At 45.0% G+C, this 22805-nt stretch overlaps 1 pseudogene; it reads left to right on the top strand.

The window, feature by feature from the left end:
- Positions 1 to 8638: 8638 nt before the first annotated feature.
- LOC147978826 (uncharacterized) lies at positions 8639 to 10899 on the top strand (annotated as a pseudogene).
- Positions 10900 to 22805: the final 11906 nt, after the last annotated feature.

The raw sequence follows: 22805 nt of genomic DNA, 5'->3' as shown, positions 1-22805 counted from the left end.
CGGCGAAGGGGGGCGTTGCCTGGAGGAGGGCGAGGTCGACGCTGGCGGTGGGGGCGCCGGGGCGTAAGTAGGAGAGGGGCCGCACTAGGCGAGGCCGTGGCCGGAGCGGGACGACGCGGTGAGGCTAGGCGGGGTAGCAGCAGGCAGAGCGCGTGCGGGCGGCGGCCTCCAGCGAGCGGCGATAGGGGAAAGCAGCAAGGAGCAACGACGGCAGCGGCACACGGGCACGGGGAAGAGGTGGGGCGCGGCAAGGGCGCAGGCAGAGGCGGGGAACGACGGGCGCGCGACCAGTGGAGGCGGGTGCTGCCGAACACAACGGGGCACTCGCGGGGTCATGGCGAGCAGCAGGGGAGTAGGTGCGGAGCGCGGTGACGACATGGTGGCGCGTGGCTGTCGGTGCAGTAGGGCGCCGAGCGTGGCGGCTGTGGGCGCGTGTTGCGGCAGGCTGAGGTGTGGCCGAACGGGAGAGCGGGCACGCAGCGGGATGCGGGTGGCGTGCGCGCGCGTGCGCGCGACGTGGCCGTGGCCGGGAGCGCGTGCTCGAGGGAGACATGAGGAGGAGAGGGGGGAGCTCACGGGGAAGTGGTAGGGTACGAGGCAGCGGGGCGTGAGGAGGAAGACGGGGATGCGCGACGGAGATGTTAGGGAGGAAGTCCGGCGAGGTGGGGGCGCGTCGAGCTCCGGGCGGCGGCGGGGTCTGGTGACGGCATCGTGGGGAGGAGACGAGGTTGAGGCGGCGTTGGGCGACGGCGGAGCGGTGGCGGCCCGGTGACGAGGGGCCGATGGAGAGGAGAATAGGGTGGGGCGATCCGGTGGGGAGGCGGCGCCGGCGTCGGGGTCGGGGCGGTTGCCCCGATCTGGATCGTGGGGAAGTGGGGGAACGAGGAGAGGAGTGGGGAGCGACTCGTCTAGGGTTTGGGTGCCAGGGGGTTGGTAGGCGCGGCTGGGCCCGCCTACTGGGCCAGGTGGGCCGGCCTGGTGTGAGCTGGGCCGCCTGGTCCAGGAGGGGGGGGTTCCCTTCTTTTTTAAAAAGTTTTTTTTTGTTTTTTTATTACTTTTTCTTTTTCAATTTCTTTTCTATTTATTTTTACCTTTACTGTTTTATAAAAATAAACACTAGCACCTAAATTTGTAATTATAAATATACTACTACCACCTTAATTCTCAACCCAAAATAAAATAGTTTAATATTTTATAAAATTCAATAGGCATTTATTTAACTGTTTTAACTATTGTTATAATTACTTTATTGCATTTAAATATTTTATAAAAATGTGGTTTCTTCACCCTAATCACCTATGCATCAACTGGCACATCCCAAACATTTTGGTTTTAATATTAGAAAACTTTTGAGGTTTGCCTTTATTTTGAATTTGAATTTGAATCGGTATCAAACTAACGTGAGATTAGCAACATTAATCGAGGTGATGTGACAACAATAGCAGAGGTTACTGTAGCTTGATTATTCGGGCGTCATAACGTGTGCAGAACTCAGAGGTGCCGTACGTTCGGTGCTTGATCGGTCGGAACGAGAAGAAGTTCAACTACATCAACCATGTTGTCAAACGCTTCCGCTTTCAGTCTACGAGGGTACGTAGACAAACTCTCCTCCTCTCATTTCTATGCATCTCCTAGATATATCTTGCGTGAGCATAGGAAAATTTTGGAAATTGCATGCTATGTTTCCCAACAAAGCCTGCTAGGGGTTGTGGGAGGGAAGAGGAAGATGATGGGAGTGAAGAAGAGGATGACAATGATGAATCCAGCGACCATGAATTCCAGAAGGGAACGGAAGCCATGTGCATTGACGAGGGTGCATCCTTGCATTTCTCTCACTGCCAGCTCAAGCAGTGGGCACGTGAAGTCAACGCAGTAGAACCGGCAATAGACATAGTTTGGTGCATCATGGCTTATCCTCAACTAAATGAGTGGTACCAAAATTGTAATCCATTAGCCCCTTTATTTTTTCTTAAAAATATTACAATTTGTCAAATCATTGGCCTGGCCATAACAATTGTACAAAAGTAAGTGAACAACGGCTCAAAAGGAAATTATCACATCAATATTTAGACTTTAGTATTTTCTGTACGCTTACACATATGCTTAGTGCATTCCTCCTTTCTTTTCATAGTTCTTGTTAATATAATATACATTTGTAGTCAGTTTTGACAACTAGCTAACGCTAGGCATGTTTCCAATCTTACTAAGTCCTACATTTTAAGCAGGTTGAACTTCAACAAGGCATGACATTTGGGGGAAGGTGTATCATGTATCTTTGATTTTTTTTGATACAAGGTAGATGTTGTGTACCAGGAAATATAGAGAAATGTAGGGATGAGTTATATTGGAAATGCTTTGAGACTTTTTGTTTTGATCTTATCTTCTAGGGACTTATTTGATGTGTTGATGGCTGAAGTGAAAAAGAATCTACCATGAGAGATTTAGTATGGTTGTACAGACCTGGCAAAAATGAAGAGGCTTTCGAGGGCCCTTTTGTGGCAACATTGACAAGGTGATGTTTGTTCCTCTCTCTCTCCCTGCTAATTCTAATGCTCTACCATGTAATTTTAAACTTCTCTAAAAGAAAAAGAAGTGCCTCTATATTGATATTATGGATTTATCCACTTAGATGAATAAACCATGCTCTATATTTGGATCAATACCTGTTCGGTGGATCTTTATTTCTCTCGGACAGGAACCAGATTTGAACTGGTGACACCAGGATTTTTAGCCCGTTGCTCTACCAACTGAGCTATCCTGACATTTTCTTGTGCATCATCTTTTGTTCAATTGCAGGTTTACAGGGCTTGGGTGTTCGTACCAGTGGCCAAGCACAAATCGGGATCTGGATGATTGGTGAGCTTGAGTCGAAAGTATCTGTAATTGTGTGTAGGCAAAAATTTCCAAAAGGTGACGTGAAAGTTGAAAGTCTTAAGGTTTTGTTCAAAGTGGCAGAACAAAATTAAAATGCAGAATGGCGTCTTTTTATGGTTTCTATGATAAACGGAAAATAATTCAGAAGAAATATTTGTCTATTTGTTATCCTATACCTGAATATATAGTAGAATGCTTACAAAGTTACCATTTCCAAACACGGGGAACATAAATTGCTACTCCCTCCATCCCATAATATAAGAGCATTTTGGACACTACACTAGTGTCAAAATCACTCTTACATTATGGGACGGAGGGAGTAACATATTTCCATCTCTTTCTCCTTGGACTCATTGGATGGGTCTGTGGGCCCCATGGAGAAGAGGTCGGTTCCGCCGGAGAAGGGGGGTGGGGGTGCTGGTGGCAACAGGGCACTTGAGGTGAGGCGTCCGTCAGGGTTGCTGAAGCAGAACATGCTCATTGGCACCACCTCGTTGCCCTCATCATCTACAATGTGGAGAAGGTGCAAAAATGATATCTCCCTTACCTCTTATTATGTCTAGCAGATTTAACAATATTTGGTTTGGCAGGTTTAGCAACAACTGGTTTTGAATTTGTTATTTATAGCAGTATAGGAATAACATGGTCTGAGATTTCTTGATTTATGAAATATATAGTGTATTGTTTTTTCTACGAAGTCAGCCATTACATTTGGAAGAACACCCACTAAAATCTTGACAACATGGATCATGTAGTTACTTGATTATGAAATCATGTAGTGCATTAGATGATTTTATCACAATTTTTAAACGAATTAATATGGTCCAGGTTCTGACCTCATTCGCTATGTCTTTTGGATTTTTGATGTGGACGAGAAAAACACTTTATGAATGATACTCCCAAACTTTGATTTACTCGTTGTCAAATCATAGTGTTGATTAGAATTTTTTTCTTCATTATTTTGATGAATTTCCATTGTTGGGCTAACATTCCACTATTTTAATTATAAAATTAATAATTATTTAATATTCTTATATCCTAGAGATTTTCCTGTGAACTTCATGCTATTATGATTGATATGACAGTCATCTTGATGCAGTAAGGAGAAAATAGTTCCGAATTTGTTTGTCTAACGTTACATGATCTCTGAATGTTCTAGTTGTGTCTTTCAGATCATCTTTTGTTTTCTCTTCTCCAATCCACATCTACTGAATTCAATGATTTTAACGACTGACCTATTTGATGGTATACAGATAGAAGGTATCCACATCTTTCTGATTCTAAATGTTTCTTCTTGATGGAGCCTCGATTATTTAAAGCTGATTTCTGATGATTTCTCTTGATGGAACCTGATAGTTTTTATTTGTGCTCATACTAGGGAATATAAGATCTCTAGGGCAAGCATTATCCCATCTTTAGCTACTCATAAGTAGTATCCATCTTTAATCTAACCTTACATATTCACCAGGACAAGTACACTCTTCCCGAGGTTAATCTTTGACATATATATTTCATTTCCGACATAGTCTTCTCTAAATGTATTTTTGCCCTTTAGTCTATGAAGAACGGGAATTAGGCTAATAAAGTAGCTACCTTGGCCAGTAAATGCAGCAAGGAAGATGAGCTCGGTTCTCCTCGAGGTATGATGTTGGTGGTGATGTTTTCCTCCGTGGATGGAGGGGGATGTGATGTTTGAATTTGTTGGTCTAACCTTACATAAAATCTCTGAATAATGCATCTTTTATGTTGTCTTTTAGTTTCTCTTTTCCACTTTGCACAAGATTTTATTATAGGATACCAAGCACTGTCATACTAATTATACTCTTCCTATATGGCGGTGTAAAGCTTGATCTATAATCATTAAACTTTGTTAAATAGTAGGTCCTCCCATTAGTATGCCTATAAATAATTGTTTTCTGTGTCCACGGTATGTTAGCCCAATAGAATGGATGTTCTTGAGTAGGAAAATCTCCAGCTTAAAACTTTCATGTATAGTTAGTAGCAGCACTTCGGTTAGGTATATTTCTTGCTAGGTTTATTCAATGCAGTAAACTTTTCTTAACAATGCTGAATTGATATTTAGACTAAAATCTCGAGGATACTTGACGGGAACCAGGAAAGTGTTGTTTATAATGACTGGTGCTATGATAGTGCATAGTAGGAAAGTATATGAATCATTGCCATGGAATATAAAAATCTAGTTATCATATTGCAAGATTTAGATGTCTTAAGCAAGAAATTATTAGATTGAGATAAATGCGAAAAGAAGTTCTCCCTTGCCTCTCATGCAGGCTGACAAACTTGGAAAGAAAGGAATCAGAGATTTTTTAGGACAAAGATATGAAAGCTGGAAGAGTTTGTTGCTGAAGTTACTAAGAATGTTAACCTCCAGTTTTAGGCATTTCACACTTAGCATTTGTTGTTGTATTGCCAAGCTGGCTTGTTGCCTTCTTTTATCCCTTTTTTCTCCCCGTACATGAAAAAGACAAGTGCCTACTATGTAAAAAGACCGATATGTGATCTAAAAATTTATAAGCACACCATGTCTGTGTCAAATGTTGAATTTGTTACTCTCTCCGTCCCATAGTATAAGATCACATATCCGATATGTGATCTTATATTATGGGACAAAGGGAGTACATCATAGTTGGAGGTAGAGTGCTATAGAGTTTAGATTGTGCCACACAGAAGAATGATTGGTTTTGTAAACGGAAATAAAATGGATAAGTTATATTCTTTGCCCGCATAAATATCACTGCATATTACATCGTATTGTATGAGATGATGATCCTTTGTTTAGAAGAACAAGTGAACACATTGGTTAATATTGTTTTTGTTTATAAGATCCTTGATGATTTTCACTATCGTTGGTAAAGTAGATGTTTTCTTTTCTTTGTTGCCACAGAATCAACACATAATATGTATTTGTCGTGTGTATACCTTCAATGTGGATTATAACATGATATACCTTGTCATTAAGTTTCTATTTCATTAATTATTTTGGTGATAATATAATATCCGTTGTACTAAAAACTGACATCTACTGATCTTTTTACTATAATACTTAACTTGTTACTATTATACTAAATTTATCTTGTTACTGAAATTTCATGGGAAGGAAAAGATTAATTACAAGGAAATAGAAACAAGGGGAAAAGAGCTAGCTCAAGGAGACCTTAACTCATCATCTTTACTATTGAACTGGAGTCGCTATGTTCGCATCCTCGCCTACATGATTTCTTACTTCTATCACTCGGCCCGAAAAAGACTTTGGACTAAGTCCTAGATAGTTGTTGTGATGACATTTGTGATGCAAGTGAAAATGTCATTTCTGGCTGGCTAGGGATCCTAGAAAAAAAATCCTATGAGACCAGGTCTCATAGGCAAGGTGAGACCCAATTGGATGAGTGACACGTGGCCGACACAATCTCAAAGCATCCCAGTCCCACTTGCCGTTCATTCTCAAATCCAATAGTTGATTCCCGATTTCAAAGCCACTCCTACACGTACTTCATCATGCTGTAACACATACGTCTGTGTAGAGTTTTCTTATTCTCGCTTGCAGCGACCAAACGACACAACGCAGTGACGACCTCTCGTCCATGGCCTCACCGAAGGAGCTCGTCGCCGGCGGCCTATCCGACGGCTCGTCCTTGGCGAATGCACGCCACGCTGTTGGCCCGGCGCAGCACGTTCGCAGTGGCCGTGCGCCAAGGCGTCGTTGTGAATGGCTGGACCAATTCCTCGTGGAGGCGCGTCTAACTGCTCCTTGCCGGCACACTCGCTCATTGATTGCTTTCTAGCTAGACTCCACGGTCATGCTACTGCGCCTAAAACGTTGTGAGTGGTCGTACCAAGTCGTTGTCGACATCAGCCCCTAGTGCAGAATCAAACTATTGTCGCCATGTGGACAACGAGGGTCTGCCCCATGTGTGGCGGTTAGGTCAGCCCCTGGCGACTGAAAGGCGATCTAGGGTTTCCATCGGGCGGCCGTCTGTCATCTACCTCGATCCCCATGATCCCATCGACACTACACCGTCTTCCCCCGTAAACCAACCCATCCACCATAAGCCTTTCGTGAGATCTAGGGATTGCGATCGTACACCGCCGAGTCCCCTAGTTGCGTTTTGGTTTTGCATTGGTGTGAGTCGTCTCGGGAGGAGGAAGGGATGGACATGGTCGAAGGGCTTCTGCAGAATTTGAAGTTGTCTGAGAAGGAACGAAAGAGCATCAAGATCGGGTGGAGTGGATCTGGAAAGACCGGGGTAGTGGAACCCCAAGCCCTGGCGAAGCTGCTATCGGAGAAACCAGTGCTAGTGGAGGCGATGGTGGAGATGCTAGGGAGGATCTGGTGCCCCATCAGGGGGCTAGATTGTAAGGAGGTGGGGGAGAACAAGTTCATCTTCACTTTTGGGCAGGATTCAGGAAAGAGGATGGCGGTCGAAGGAGGGCCCTGGGAGTTCGGTAATGATCTTCTTGTGATCGAAGACTTTGTGGCCGCCAAGCGATTGGAGGACTATGCTTTTGACACGATCCCAATCTGGGTGCGGGTCCTACGGTTACCGCTAGGTCTGATGACCAGGGAGGTGGGGGAGAAGATCGGCGAGCTGATTGGGGAAGTCCTGGAAGTGGATGCTAGAGCGGATGGGAAGGCTGTAGGCAAATTTCTGTGGATAAAAGTCAGGATGAACATTAACATGCCACTCATGAGGGGTTTCTTGCTGGAGGGGGAAGGGGAGGAAGAAGGCTCTGATCTGGGAACCGGACAGGGAAAGAAAGAGGAGGTCGAGGACAAGAATTGGTGCCCGTTTGAATATGAGTACCTCCCTGACTTTTGTTATATATGTGGAATCTTAGGCCATACAAATACAGCCTGTGGGATGAAGCTGAAGAGGGGGGAGAAGAAGCAGTTCGGCCCATGGCTGAGGGCATTCATGCCTCGGCGTGGTGGAGCAATGGCAAGAGGGAAGTGGGGAGATAGTAGATCCATGTCAGGGGGTAGAGGCACGAGTAGCAGGGGCATGGGATCTTGGAAGGGCTGTACTGTATCTGGCAGTGACGCGCCTTAGTGGAAGAAAGGGAGCCGTAGTTGGGCGGATATTGCTGAGGAAGAGGAGAGGGGTCAAGAGGTGACGAGTCCACTGAAGAAGGGCCAGGAATCCACCCGTGGGGGGGGGGCTCCAAAGCGGCTAACTTTCGGCCTGGAGGAGCAGCGTGGTAGTGATCGATCACAAAAGGGGGGTGAACAAGGGTTGAATACCCGTGATGACCTGGCTCCTGAGGCCATGCAACGGGAGCAAGTGTCTGTTGGATGCACAAAGTCTGGGAGGTTTGAGGAGAAGGGGACATGTGGTGGGAGGGTAGAAGGGGCTAGGGCTACTGTGGATACACCCGTCGAAAGGGAACAGGCTGAGACGGGTGATGGGACCCTAAATGTGGGTGGCGCAGTGATCGAGGCCATGCAAAAAGCGCCGATGATGATCGACGTAACTGCACCAGGACAGGGGGAAGCACAAAGGGGAAAGCAAAACAGGACTCCGTGGCACTATAGGAAGATCAAGGGGAGGGAAGGCAGAGGCTCAACTAGTACCGGTGAAGGGCTGGTCACAGGTCAGGAGGAGAGCAATCGTAAGAGAGAGGCCGTACCAATGGAGCTGGAGGATGCGGGTACAGGGAAAAGGGTGAAGAAGGGAACGGTTGGAGCACAGGTGGACTCTGACACTCATGAGGACGCGGGGCTGACGGGACAGCCCTGCGAGAACAAATGAAAATAGTCGCCTGGAACTGCCGGGGTTTGGGGAATGGCCCGACAGTTCGTGGTCTTCTAGAGCTCCAGAAGAAGGAGGAACCCAACATTCTTTTCTTGTCGGAAACAAAAATGGACAGGAGGAGGATGGAGAAGTTCCGGGACAAGTTGGGTTTATTTCATATGGTGGCTCGTGATAACACGGGAAAGAGTGGTGGTTTGGCATTGTTCTAGAGAAGAGGAATAAATTTGACTCTAAGATGGATGGGCCGGATGCATATCGATGCAACAGTTGAAGAGAAGGATGGTTTCAAGTGGCGTCTGACTAGGATCTATGGCGAGTCGCACATGGAGAGGAACATAGAAACGTGGCGGCTACTTCGCATACTCCAGCAACAAATCCAATTGCCATGGGTCTGCTGTGGTGACTTTAATGAGATTTTATTTAGTCATGAAAAGCAAGGCGGTGCTCGGTGTGCTCATAGATACATGCAAAATTTCGGTGATGCCCTAGACTTTTGTAATCTGCATGACCTCGGGTTCGAGGGGGATGTTTTTACTTGGAGAAATAAAAATTACCGTATTGATGGGTATATTCGTGAGAGGCTTCACCGTGTGGTGGCAACACCCGAATGGTGTGATCGATTCCCTGCATACAAAGTTGTAAATGGTGACCCTCACCATTCGGACCATAGGCCTATTATCCTGATGAGAGATGGGAGCCCGAGGATGTAGAGAGCAGGAACTGGGCAGCACTAGATGAGGTTCGAAGCAAGGTGGCTAGTGGAGGAGGGGTGCGATGGAATTGTCAAGGAGGCTTGGGAGGGAGCGCATGGACCGCGGGTGAGCTCGAAATTGGCAACTGTGATGAAATCCTTAGATACTTGGAGCCGCGAGGTGTTGGGTGACCTACGGAAGAGAATCAAGAAGATAAAATCTGAATTGGAGCAAGTTAGACAACAACCCCTGTCGGAAAGGATGGTGAGAAGGGAGCAGACCCTCTGTTTCTAGCTGGAGAAACTTGAGGAGCAAGAGGATCTTATTTGGCGTCAACGGGCTCATGCAAACTGGGTGGTGTATGGTGACCGTAATACAAAATATTTCCAGGCCTATGCGTCCGAGCGGAAGAGAAAGAACACCATTAAAAAGTTGAGGAGGGAAGATGGTGCAGTAGTTGAGGATGAAGAGGGGATGAAGAATCTTATCACTAACTATTTTTCCTCTCTTTTTACTTCTGTAGCAGGTGCCAATGTGAATGCCATCTTAAACCATATTGCTCCAAAGGTGACCCCTCAGATGAATGATTTCCTTGGGGCTGAATATTCTGCGGAGGAGGTCAAGAGAGCCCTGGATGACATTGGTGATCTCAAGGCCCCAGGGATGGATGGGCTCCCAGCTCTGTTTTATAAGCATTATTGGCAACTTGTTGGCGATGATGTGGTGAACGAGGTGCTACAAGTGTTGCGAGGCGGCAGTATACCTGAGGGATGGAACGACACCTTGGTGGTCCTTATCCCAAAGGTTCAGAACCCTGAGACTCTGAAGGATCTTCGCCCTATTAGCCTGTGCAACATTGTGTATAAGCTCGTGTCCAAGGTTATCGCCAACAGACTCAAGTGTATCCTTGATGAGATCATATCACCCAACCAGAGCGCTTTTGTCCCGGGGTGGCTCATCTCAGATAACACTATTCTGGCATACGAGATGACTTATTTCCTGAAACGCAAGCGTACCGGGAGGAACTCTTATATGGCACTAAAGCTCGATATGAGTAAGGCATACGATAAGGTTGAATGGGATTCCTGGAGAAGGTAATGATTCAGCTGGGCTTAGAACAAGGTTTCATGAATCTGATCAACACATGCATCAGGACGGTGATGTACAGATTCAAAATCAATGGGGCATGCACGGATGTGGTGATCCCAGAGCGTGGTCTGCGGCAGGGGAACCCCATCTCCCCGTATCTCTTCCTGCTTTGTGCGGAGGGCTTGTCATCTTTTCTAAACCACGCGGAGGCCACTAGGCAAATTAAGGGTATCCAACTCGCAGCTGAAGCCCCATCAGTGAGCCACCTGTTGTTTGCTGATGACTCCCTGTTGCTCATTGAGGCTACACAAGAGAGTATCCAAGTTATCAACCACATCCTCCAAGTGTATGAGTGGGGTTCTGGACAGGTCATTAACCGGGAGAAATCGGCCGTTCAGTTCAGCAAAAACACCCCAAGTCGCAAGAAACAACATTTACTTGGCCTTCTGGGGCTGCGATCTGAGAGCCTATAGGGGAAGTATTTGGGTCTGCCAACCTATGTGGGCCAATCCAGGCAAAAGTGTTTTGAATATCTCAGGGACAAGATATGGGAGATTCTGAAGGGCTGGAAAATCAAATTGCTATCGAAGGAGGGTAAGGAGATTTTGATCAAAACAGTGGTGCAAGCCATTCCCACGTACGCGATGACCTGTTTCGACCTGACCAAAGCTCTCTATGAAAGCATTAGCCAGATGATATGCAAATTTTGGTGGGCAAATCAAGAGGATGAAAATAAACATCATTGGATGAGGTGGGAAAGAATGACGCTGCCCAAAGAGCGTGGAGGGCTAGGCTTTTGTGATCTGCACTCGTTCAACATTGCAATGCTAGCTCGGCAAGTTTGGAGGCTGATTCAAGTGCCGGACTCACTGTGTGCACGTGTCCTGCGAGCAAAATACTTCCCATAGAGTGATGTGCTTTCAGCCGTACCTCAACCAGGGATGAACTATGTTTGGAGGAGTCTCCTACAAGGAATGCAAGTGATCAAGGCTGGTATGATCTGGCGTGTTGGGTCAGGCGATAAGATTAACATCTGGCAAGATCCATGGCTCCCATCAAACGATACCAGGAGACCGCGTACGCTCCAATGTGCACACCTCCTGTCCAAGGTGTCGGAGCTCATTGATCCTTCCATGAACCACTGGGACAAAGAGTTGGTGCAGCAAACCTTCTGCCCGGAGGATGCGCATACTATCCTAAGTATACCGATTTTGTGACCAATATGAGGATTTTGTGGCCTGGCACTTCGATAGCAAGGGCATGTTTTCAGTCAGATCGGCCTACAGATTCCACGTTCAAATGGTTTTGCAGCAACAAATGCGCCAAGTGGGGGAGAGCTCATCAGGGGAGTCTGACGAAACTAGCTTTTGGTGAACACTTTGGAAGATCCGATGCCCAGCTCGGGTACACCACTTCCTATGGCGTTTTGCTCATAATAGCCACCTGCTCTTGCGAAATGTCCAGCGCATCAGAGTTGAACTTGATGCCCGGTGTGTGATCAGCCATAGACAGTTGGAGGATGGCGGTCACCTCTTTCTTAGATGCAAAGAGGCAAAGAGACTATGGAGGACATGTGGGCTTGAGTATACCAGGCAGAAATTGCTACAATGTGATACACCAAAAGCACTGCTGGCCATGGTTTTTAAGCTCCAGGAGTTAACAAAACTGCGGGTGATATGTCTGCTCTGGACCTGGTGGTCTGAGAGAAATAACGCAAATCATAAGAAGCAGAGGTTATCCCCGGAGGCCTTCCAGGCGCGTGTGAGCTGCCTAACTCTGGAGTGGTTGGAGTACCTCAGGGAAAAAGAGCATCGAGCTAGTGAAATCGTTCCAAAATGGGTGGCTCCACCTACAGAGTTCATCAAACTGAATATCGATGCGGCATTTCAGTCTTCTTCTGGTAATGGAGGTTGGGGAGTGATCGGATGAGATGGAACCGGAGATGTAATCTTCAGCGCGGCTGGACGGCTCCAGCACCAAACAAGCGCGCTCCAGGCGGAAGCCGAAGCCCTCGTCAAGTCGATCCAGCTCGCAGAAGCATTTGGTATGGGACGGGTCCTCTTTGAAACGGACTGCCAAGGCCTGCAACAGGCCATCTCCTCCACTAGCCAAGACCGTGGACCCTTGGGCGTGCTTTTCCGTGAGGCAAAGTACCTCCTGCAGCTAAACTTCATTGATTATAGGGTCATGTTCTGCCCACGTATCTGTAACCTCCCAGCTCATGTGTTGGCTGCTATAGGGGCCGATGCCGAACCTGGTAGTCAACAGGTGTGGCAGGATAATCTCTCTGTTGATGTAACCCGTGCTGTGACCGCCGATCTGGCTGGTCTCCCGTAATTCTGGAATGCAAGGTGTTCCTGATCAAAAAAAAAGAATCAAACTATTGTCTCAGTTCGTAAGGAACCGGCACTAAAAGGTGGGGGCTAAAGCCCCCCTTTAGTCCCGGTTCAACACGAACCGGGACCAAAGGCCCACCACGTGACACGAGCCCGTGCCGGGGTGCTAGGGGCCTTTAGTCCCGGTTGGTTACACTAACCGAGACTAAAATGTTTAGGGGTTTTTGGTTTAATTTTCCTTTTAATTTTGTGTTTTCCATTTAATTCTTTTTCATTTCAAACATATTTTTCACTACTACATATTGTACACGTTATGCATATATATAAATAGAATTTCTCATAGAACTGATATATATATATATATATATCATCAATTTCTCGCATGACCATTCACATACACATGTATATATATATACAATTTGGTATATACAATTTCTCCTACAATTTTTAGATCATTACATGGAGGCATTACAACGGTAATTGTATTCTTCTTTGGGATCTATGACCTGTTCGAGCAAAAATCATGCTATTTCCTCTTGAATTGCTCGTACGCGATCCTATGGTAGGAGCTTATCCCGCATATCCTTCATCTTTAAAGAAGGAGACCAATATGCATGTATTAGTTGTATGTATATATATTAGATAATGATGTAAAAATTATGAATAGTGTTCTGGCAAACGTACCCATTGCTCTCTATCAATTCTGCTCCTTTCGGACGTCATCATGCGAATGTTCTCGCAAACGTAGTATGCACATAAACCAGTCCCCGGCGCCTGCTTCAGGGCCTTTACAAGAATAGAATTCAATCAGATAATAATTAATGAAGCATGATAATGGAATTGAAACTAGAATTAAAGAGATGCACAGACATAGCTAGCTAGTACTACTTAATTACCTTGGGTCGCACCCATTTTAGCTATTGTTCCATGGGCCTTGAACATGTTTGATGAACTTTTCCCAAGCCCTGCCCGTCGGCAAAGAAAATGAATAAAGAAGTTATTAATTAGTTGATATCAGGAAATGATGAATTAAAGAGGCCAGCATATAGTTCGATAATGATTGAAATTACCTATCGACCATCCCCCCACGATTGTGTAGTCATTAACGTCTTTAAGTAGTGAGTCCAGTACTTGAACTCTTCCCTTGTCAATTTCACTGATTAGCAGGATCTAGTGAAAACTGCATGTGCACACGTTTGTATAATTAAGCGGGTATATGCATAACTCATCAACTACACTTATTAACATCTAGTAAGCAAAAACGGAATTTTTAGTACAAGACAGTGTCACTCACCTGAAGTTGTAAGGAACTAGTATGTCTAGTTGGGTATTTAGTCGCTTCAAAAACTCTAGCAAGCTTTTCTTTGTGTCTTTTCTCGACCATTCTTTTGACCATGTCTCTTGATTAATGGTATTTGGATCAATGAACCCAATGCTATAGTGTCCAGCTTTTTTCATTTCATAGATCTTCATTCTGCATAATACCACAGAAAAGAATATAGTGAGGATAATTACAGGTAATGATCAACGAGCACTACAACTAGCTAGAGACTTAAATTACAGAAAGAAATCACTTATAGACAATAGCAACTGATGATAGATTTTTTGAGTGTGTCTTGATTGAATAACTGAAACAGTTATAGAAACTCAACCCACAAAGCATTTTCATGGTAGTAATGCTCTGGCTTGACTCTCACCGTGCGGGACTCTTGATCGGTAGTCTAGGATTCTCTCATGTACCATTCATGCAATTCATACATTCTCGTTGATAGATGCTTGATCTCCTCAGGCTTGACCAAAGGTTCGCCACGTGCATATTTCTGTTTTAGTTGCTCCTCTTTAAACGTTTCCATGGGCTCGATCTCTAGGAGTTGATAAAGAGTGACACCAGCCTCTTTAGCCATCCTTCTATGATCGTCGATTATTACCAGCTGATCGGCGCTGGTACTCACATGTGTTGGTATAATGAGTGGGAGGATCGATTGCACCGCCTGTTCTCCCAGCTGGGGAACAGTTTTCTTGCTTTTTTGTCAGCTGCTTGGCTCGAGCTCGAGCTCGACTCCTTTTTTTGTGCTTGATATGACTTCTTGATTTGGCCTCATAGTCTGAGTCCCTATGCTTGGGAGCTGGTGGTTCAATCATATGAATAAAGTGGTCAATGACATGCTCAGGTACTTTCTCCTCTGGCGGTGGGGGCGTTTCGGTCCAAAATGGGCCTTCACTTGGGCCCTCACTTCGACTTTGTTTCCCGCGTCAGTCAGGTAATAAGGCAACCTCGGAAGAGGCTTGGGGCTTGGACCAAATTTGTATTTCTTGCCCCATGTTATATCACTAGCCGCCGTAGCTGTGACGCCTCTCTTCCGTTGTTGCATGGGCGGCGGAGCCTGCTGAGGCGACGGAGACGGCTGACGTGGTGCCTGACTTGGAGGAGGAGTCGACTGACACGGTACCGGACTTGGAGGAGGAGGAGTGGGCTGACGCGGTGGCGGAATTGGAGGAGTAGGAGTGTGCAGAGGCGGTGGCTGACTTGGAGGAGCGGGACTACTGACGCGGTAGCGGACTTGGAGGAGGAGTCGGCTGACGCGGTGTCAGTGGTCTTGGAAAGACGATGCAATCCTTTCTCCATAGAATGATACGATGTATATGGTCTCTCCCAGTGTGCGCTCGTCGTCACCTCCAAGAATGTCAAGCTCTAGCCCCGAATATTGTGCCACCACTTCATCAATCCCTACATGAGCATAGCCACCTGGAATCGGATTACAATGGAAGGTTTCTTCAGGGGGATTTGTATAAGCAACGCCGTCCGCCACCTTCATGGATATGTTCTTCATTTTAAAGTGTAGCTCACAAGTTGTCGTATCTATGATATCATCCATAGGGTATCTATCCAGCAGTGCATCATCGCATGGGGCGGAACCCACGCTACTTCTCGACATGGATGGGACGGTGCTATCCAATGCTAGATCCGCTAGTTGTTGCCGCTGCCGAGACCCCCTTTTCCTGGCTAAGTGAGTCGATCTGCTACTGCTGCCGCTGGAAAGCGAGTGCCAACTCTGCGTGCCTTGATTCTAGGCGTTGAAGGCGGTCTGCTTCCTGCTTCCTCTGCTCCTCCTCCAGCTTCCTCTTCTTCTCCTCCCGCTGCTTCTCTCTCGCACGGCTTCTGTAGTCGGCGTTCCAGTCCGCAAACCCCTCAAACCACGGAACAACGCCTTTGCCTCGTGTTCTTTCCGGGTGTTCAGGATTCTGCAGGGCACGTGTAAGCTCGTCGTTCTCTCTATTAGGCATGAACACCCCCGTTCGAGCCTCTTCTATTGCACCAAATAAACTGAGGTCGGCTCCTTTGAGACTTGCCCGCTCCAAAACCTCGCCTGTCTTTGGGTCCAACCTCCCCCCATGTGCATAGAACCAAGTCCTGGACCTGGGGGCCCAACTCAATGTAACTAGAGTGACCCCTGCATCCATCATCTGTTGCTCAGTGAGATCCCACTTAGGCCGGGCCACCTCGTAGCCACCTGGCCCCAGCTTATGGTGCCACTGCTTTTTCACGGCATCGATCTGTTTATTCTCGACCGTTCCTGAGCTATTTCCGATTCCTTGAACTTCACAAAAGCGTCCCAGTGATCTCTTGCCTTCTCCAGTGTTCCCTTGAATTCTGGAGTCTTCTGTTCTCCTTTCACGTACGCGGCGCATATATTTTTCTTGTGATTGTTTAATGCTATCGCCATCTTCCTAAGAGCATAGTTCTTGACTTTCTCCACATATGCATCTGTGAAATGATCTGGTAGGGTGAAATGTGACATGAGAGATTCCCAAAGCCGATCTTTTGCTCTTTGGTCGACAAAAGTAACATCTGGATGTCCCTTTGCTACCCTTTTCCATTCTTGAATGGAGATCGGGATTTGGTCCCTGAAAATAACTCCGCATTGATGAATGAAGTTGCTCCATTCTTCGTAGGTTCGCGCGGTTCACCATTAGTTTTGATGGCATTGATGTTGTACTTTACGCCATCCTTTAACTTTTTGGCAAGGCCTCGAACTGTCCTGCTGCTTGTAGAAGATTTGCTCGATCCGGAGGGCTGAAAGAAGAAAGATCAATTCGTTAATATATAATACAAATCAATTAAAACATGTGATGATCACCAGATGCCTGCTTATATAAATATACCTTGCCGGTCTTTGTTATTTCAAGAACAACGTTTCCTTCGTCGTCATAGTTCTCGACTTCATCTATTCGTTCGTCTTTATCAAATATCATACCCTCACCGATAGGGTTTGGATATTGCGAGCCATCAGCTTCTTCAAACTCATCTGGGCGAGGGGAGTGTATGATGTCGAACAGGGCCTCCTCTCCTTCTCTGCTGGTATTGTCCATAGCTTTTATTTAACTAATCCACAAGAAATATAAAACAATTTAGTATTCAAATTAGAATGCATGCATGCAATCAATAAGGAAAAAATGAATCATAATACATAATATGCATCTTGAATAATCCAGACAATTATTATGCATCATCGAATATAATCTCGAATACATCATCTCTAATATTATTGAATAATATAATCTCAAATATTATCTTGAATACATCACTAGCTAATACAGATCGAATACCATCGAATAATCTAGTTCACTCGTGGTGGACACCCAAAGAGAAGGAACCATCACATGATCATAGCTCCGGTGAGATCCCTGAAGAACCTGCCAGGTATTGGAGAACCTAACGTCCAATGCAACCATGTAGCGATGGACGTGCTCGTCCTCCTCCCTGACACGGTGACGTACGACCTCCGTGGGGGATGCCAGCCTCCGCACCGACCACCGAATGTGGCCCACGCGCCCGCCACCAAAGAAACACCGGGTCAACGACGGGACCCGGGTTCCTCACCAAGATGCGCGCCCCTGAAGGTAGCACCTCCCAGTGCCAGCCCGGCAGAGCCTAGTCCCGGACATGGTGCCTCTAAAGCAGGACGTCGTCGCGAATGGGTCGATGACGAGGATGCGGGTCGGGCATCGTTGATGTTGAGAACAAATTCTACGCAAATGTAACATTTTTTAAATGCTTGGGTTGTGATTTCTTAATATACGAGGAACCTTCAGTCCCTGGCTAGGAACATGATTTAGAATCATAACGTATTCTCTTAACCTTTAAGGGATTTAACAAAATGGCGCCATTCTGGATGTGCAGAAAATGGTCCATATTTTTCCTGATCTCATCTACCCTTCTATATGTCACGTTGTCTAGTATCAAATGATTCAAGAAAACCATGGCTTCATCATTAGCCAGAAGTAACAAGCACATGATGGTACGAAGCTCTCCAAATTGTTTTGGAATGGAGTCCCGGATAGGATAATTAGCTTTTTGTTATGAAGTTCAGCAAGAGCCTTCGGAATATCGCTATTTGGAAGGCCTTTGCTGAACTTCGTACCAAAAAGCAAATTATCCTATCAGGAACTCTGTTCCAAAACAACTTTCGAGAGCTTCGTACCATCATGCGCCTGTTACTTCCGGCTAATGATGAAGCCATGGATTTATTCAATACCTTGACAGGCAACATGAACTATAGAAGAATATATCTATAGATGAGATCAGAAAAAATGGATCAACTTGTGCACATCCATAATGGCGGCATTCTTGATAAATCCCTTATTATAGGACTAGGAGAATCTATTGTACTATACATACATATACTAATTAATTGCAAATACATAACAAACTTTTGCAAATACAACATTAAAATATGCAATTTTGCAAATACTAATTGCTATACATTGTATCAAATGTCAAAATTCTAGATACATTGGATGTCAAAATTCAAACTTCCTCTCAAATGTACATCTATGTCATTCTTGCATCTATGTCAAAATTCAAACTTTGACATATGATCAAATGTTGCATATTTGATCATATTTCACTAGATCAAACTTTGACATATGATCAAATGTTGCATATTTCAAAATTCAAACTTTGACATATGTCAAAATTCTTGCATCTAGTTACATTGGATCAAATGTTGCATCGTGAAATATGCATCATTCAAACTTTTTTCAATATACATCTAATCATCTAGTGAAAAAATGTCAAAATTCATCTAATTAACATTTATATATCTAAAATTCCTCTAACATTTCTATAGCTAAAAGTATAAAAAACTAAAAAACATTCATCTAACATTTATATATCTAATTCATCTAACATTTCTATAACTAAAAGTATAAAAAGGTAAAACAAAAACAAAAAAAATAAGAAAATGTGCGTGTGTGTTCATGCATGTGTGTGCGGGCTCGATCGATGGGAGGGCGGCCATGGCGGCAGGGGCTCGTAGCGGGGCGACGGCCGGCGAGGCGAGGCGACTCGTCGGCGACGACGATGGTGACGGCGTGCGAGCTCGAGGAGGGGGCGGCCCGATGGGGGCGGCGACGGCGTGGGCGGTGCGTCGGGGCAGGCGGTGCGTCAGGGGCGGCGGCGATCTCCTCTGTTCATGGTCGAAGAGACGATGAAGCAGAGGGAAACTAAAAAAATTCAAGTTGTGTATATATATGTGGAGGCCTTTAGTCCCGTTGGAGCCACCAACCGGGACTAAAGGTCAATTTTGGCCAAGCCAAGCGGCGGGAAGCTAGGCCTTCAGTCCCGGTTGGTAGCTCCAACCGCGACTAAAGGGGAGCCTTTAGTCGCGGTTGGAGCTAGCAACCAGGACTAAAGGTAGTGCGCTGCCAGGCGAGGGCGCGGTGGATGTTTAGTCCCACCTTGCTAGTTGAGGAGCGGCATGACCTTTTTATAAGCCCCGGCGTGGGCACTGCATTGAGTTCCTCTCAAATGCAAGCCTTCTGGGCCTCTCCTGCTCTGCCCTGATGGGCCTACTGGGCTTTGCGGGCCTACATCCTGGCCCAACTACACGTTGGCTTTCTAGTCGTATGCAGGCCGCTGTGGCCCAGTAGGCGGTCTTTTTTCTGCTTTAGTTATTTTCTTTTATTTCTGAGTCGTTTTTTGCTTTATTTAGAGTTTCTTTGTGATTCTTTTTACTTTAGGTAAAAAAATTATAAACTTTCTGTTAGTGCCAGTAGTTTTCAAATTTGGATAGTTTAAATTTGAATTATTTGAATTTTGTGTGAATCACTAGTTTGTGAATAACTTTACTTTAAAAATAGATTTTCCAGTGATTCTTTTTTCCGCTATTTAATATTAGTGTGTTTTATCATTATATTCAATTTGTTAATTCTTAGGTTATTTTAAGAAATGAAGTACCTTTGTAACAGATGAGTTTTCGTCCGAAACCCTGATACTTCGAAAGAGATTGTCCAATTTGTACACAAAGTGCATCCAGTTTTTGCCGTAACACTCTCAACTTTTTAGCACATGCTATGTGGGTGAAATGATGATACCATGCCAACTTTCAACCCTTTCAGTGTTCATTTTGTACTGCTTTTCAATTTCAGGGTCATTTGGCTAAAAAAATCTGTAAATGCATGAAAAATAGCAAATGAAGTCAGAAAGGGTTGAAAATTCATGACGTGGCTTTGAATGGTTCATACTGAATGCGCAAAAAGTATGGAGTTGAAATAAGATTAAAAAATGAAATGCCTTTGTAACAGATGAATTTTTGTCCCAAACCATGATACTTTGAAAGAGACTGTCCATTTTGTACACGAAGTGCATCCAGTTTTTGACGTAACCCTCTCAACTTTGTAGCACATGCTATGTGGGTGAAATGATGATACCATGCCAACTTTCAATCTTTTCAGAGTTCATTTGTACTACTTTTCAATTTCAGGGTCATTTAGATAAAAAAATCAGTAAATGCATGAAAAATAGCAAATGAAGTCAAAAAGGGTTGAAAATTGATGACGTTTGTCCGAAGCACAAAATTACATATTTAAAATGCCAAAACACATAAGCACCCTAACTATTAAAAAGATTCCCTATGGTTTGTCCAAAGTGGGACTTTCCAGATATATAAGTCCGGAAACTCACTAGAGAAGCCGGTCACATCCCAGAGTGGGATCTTTGGATGTAAAACTTTTTCTTCGCATGTGTCCCTTTGCGCCGTAACCATGGAGAATATTCATCATTTAACTAGATGCTCGGGTCAATATTCACTGTGAAGGGAGCAATTTCATGAAACTTTTCATAATCTTCTGACATGTCTGTCTTGTCATCCACTCCCACGATGTTTCTTTTCTCTAAAAGAACTATGTGGCGCTTTGGATCATCGTATGATGTATTAACTTCCTTATATTTTCTTTTTCTTGGCTTCGTAGACATGTCCTTCACATAGAAAACCTGCACCACATCATTGGCTAGGATGAATGGTTCGTCTGCGTACGCAAGATTGTTGAGATCCACTATTGTCATTCCGTACTGCGGGTCTTGCGTTACCCCGCCTCATGTCAGATTGACCCATTTGCACCGAAACAAAGGGACCTTCAAACCACATCCATAGTCAAGTTCCCATATCTCCTCTATGTAATCATAATATGTGTCCTTTCCCCTCTTGGTTGCTGCATCAAAGCGGACACCACTGTTTTGGTTGGTGCTCTTTTTATCTTGGTCGATCGTGTAAAATGTATTTCCATTTATCTCGTACCCTTTGAAAGTCATTATATTCGAAGATGGTAACTGGGACAGCAAGTACATCTCATCTTCAATAGTGTCATCATGCATGGCACATGTCTGCAACCAACCGGTGAAAGTCCCCGTTTGTTCACGTGTAATCCAGTCGCCAGACTACTCTGGGTGTTTGGAGCGTAGAATATTCTTGTGTTCCTCAATATATGGAGCCACCAAAGCGGAATTTTGTAGAATTGTGTAGTGTGCTTGAGTGAGAGAATGCCCGTCCATACATATTATTTGTTTCGGTCCTAGCTAGCATGCCATTTCTACCCAGTCTGCCCTTATGCCGCGATTCAGAACACCAATCGGCTTAAGGTCAGGAATAAAGTCAACACAAACTCAATGACCTCCTCATTTTCATGGTCCTTGGAGATGCTTCCTTCTGGCCTAGCACCGTTATGAACATATTTCTTTAAGACTCCCATGAACCTCTCAAAGGGGAACATATTGTGTAGAAATACAGGACCCAGAACGACAATCTCTTTGCATAGGTGAACTAGGACGTGCGTCATGATATTGAAGAATAATGGTGGGAACACCAACTCGAAACTGACAAGACATTGCACCAAATCATTCTCTAACCTTAATATGATTTCTGGATCGATTAGCTTCTGAGAGATTGCATTGAGGAATGCACATAGCTTCACAATGGCTAATCGAACGTTTTCCGATAGAAGCCCCCTCAATGCAACTGGAATCAGTCACGTCATAATCACGTGGCAGTCATGAGACTTTAGGTTCTGGAACTTTTTCTCTGCCATATTTATTATTCCATTTATATTCGACGAGAAGCCAGAAAGGACCTTCATACTGAGCAGGCATTCAAAGAAGATTTCCTTCTCTTCTTTGGTAAGAGCATAGCTGGTATGACCCTGATGTATGTCATCTTTTCCGTGCATACGTTGCTAGTCCTCCCGTGCCTCCGATGTATCTTTTTTCTTCCCATACACGCCCAAGGAGCCAAGCAGGGTAACGCAAAGATTCTTCGTCATGTGCATCACATCGATTGCAAAGTGGACCTCTAGGTCTTTCCAATAGGGCAGGTCCCAAAATATAGATTTCTTCTTCCACATGGGTGCGCGTCCGTCAGCGTCATTCGGAACAAATTGTCCGCCAGGACCCTTTCCAAAGATTACCTTTAAATCCTTGACCATATCATGTACATCATCACCAGTACGGTGGCGAGGCTTCGTCCGGTGATCTGCCTCACCTTTGAAATGCTTGCCTTTCTTTCTTACGGGATGCCCGCTCGAAAGAAATTGATGATGTCCCAGGTACACATTCTTCTTACAATTATCCAAATATATATTGTCGGTATCATCCAAACAGTGCGTGCATGCGCGGTATCCCTTGTTTGTCTGTCCTGAAAGGTTACTGAGAGCAGGCCAATCATTGATGGTCACAAACAACAACACATGTAGGTCAAATTCTTCCTGAT

Source organism: Triticum urartu, chromosome 3A, assembly GCF_056163025.1.
Source record: "Triticum urartu cultivar PI428250 chromosome 3A, HENAU_Tu73, whole genome shotgun sequence".
Classification (NCBI taxonomy): domain Eukaryota; kingdom Viridiplantae; phylum Streptophyta; class Magnoliopsida; order Poales; family Poaceae; genus Triticum; species Triticum urartu.
The sequence above is the reverse complement of the archived record's forward strand: the minus strand, read 5'-3'. Positions and strand labels throughout refer to the sequence as shown.